This window comes from Sinocyclocheilus grahami, unplaced genomic scaffold (genome assembly GCF_001515645.1).
Source record: "Sinocyclocheilus grahami isolate Dianchi unplaced genomic scaffold, SAMN03320097.WGS_v1.1 scaffold409.1, whole genome shotgun sequence".
Taxonomy (NCBI): Eukaryota; Metazoa; Chordata; class Actinopteri; order Cypriniformes; family Cyprinidae; genus Sinocyclocheilus; species Sinocyclocheilus grahami.
Genome location: NW_015505588.1, coordinates 883,612 through 884,794, shown reverse-complemented (window position 1 = coordinate 884,794; position 1,183 = coordinate 883,612).

Here is a 1,183-nt window from a genome sequence, read left to right as displayed (position 1 = left end):
TTATAACACAAATTTAACCAAACAATAAGCAACCAATACAATTACTGCTTAGACACTTAGCCGTCAAATTGTATTCAAGTACAATACAATGACAGACGAAAGCAAATGAATACCATTTACATGAATACCCAATTACTTGCCATTAGAAAACGTTAAAAGCATCTTGGCCTCTATTGAAGTAGCTTTGCTCCTTAAGTGGGGGATGGGAGCAGATATTGGTTGGACCACCAGCTTTGTTCTTTGAGGGTTTGTTTCAATCTGTAAGAGTCAAAATTAAAGCAAACCACCCCAGATCCACAAACCCCATAACACTATATCAATACATACAACCAATATCGATATACCATTCAAGGAGACAAAAGCGTGCCATAATGAGGTGTTAAATAAATTGAAGCATTTGATCCCATGCCACGTTACCAAAGATGTAAACGCTGGTCTAGCTGCCATGGAAGGCTTGTAACGGGGCCACTCATCCACTGGCAGATACACTGGTGGTTCCTTCCCCCATACAGCGTTATTCAAGCCACTGCCACCCTTAAATAAAGCTGCTTTCACAAGCTGCAAAGTCTAGGAAAATATTAGGGTTAACGGCCCACACCCCTCCCACCCCATTGCCCATGACATTCAATACTGGAAAGTATGCAAGTATATGGTTCAATTCCAAACACGACTTAAAAACAAATTCAATGAGGTACCTTCCTAAATCCCATCAAAGTAGAGGCTTTCCTTGTAGCTTTGCAAGAATCGTTACGGAGCGGTCAACAATTTGACTCTAAAAGGGTCCACACAACATCCTGGAATCCCTTTTGGTTCTATCGCCTCTAATGTGACCAGAGCCTGTGGGAAAGAGAACTCGAGAAACGCATTTGCCCCTCCCAAACCCCCCAAACACTGTGCAATAACATGCATTTGCATTTGCAAAATTTGTATGTTAATACGTTAACAACAGCGCATTTACTTTTACAAAAATACGCAATGGGTTTCTTTTTTAAATAAAGGAAGCTGTTGCTTCAATTTAACATTAAAATTCATGCATGAACTCGTCAATTTTACCCGCAGGCAATACACAGCTGCCCTGGCATCATATGTCGGAATGACGCAGCGGGGGTGGCAGTAGAGGTAGTTGTGTCGTGTAGGGACGAATGCAGAGGAACTTCAACTCCGAAAAACCCTTCGCATGTAG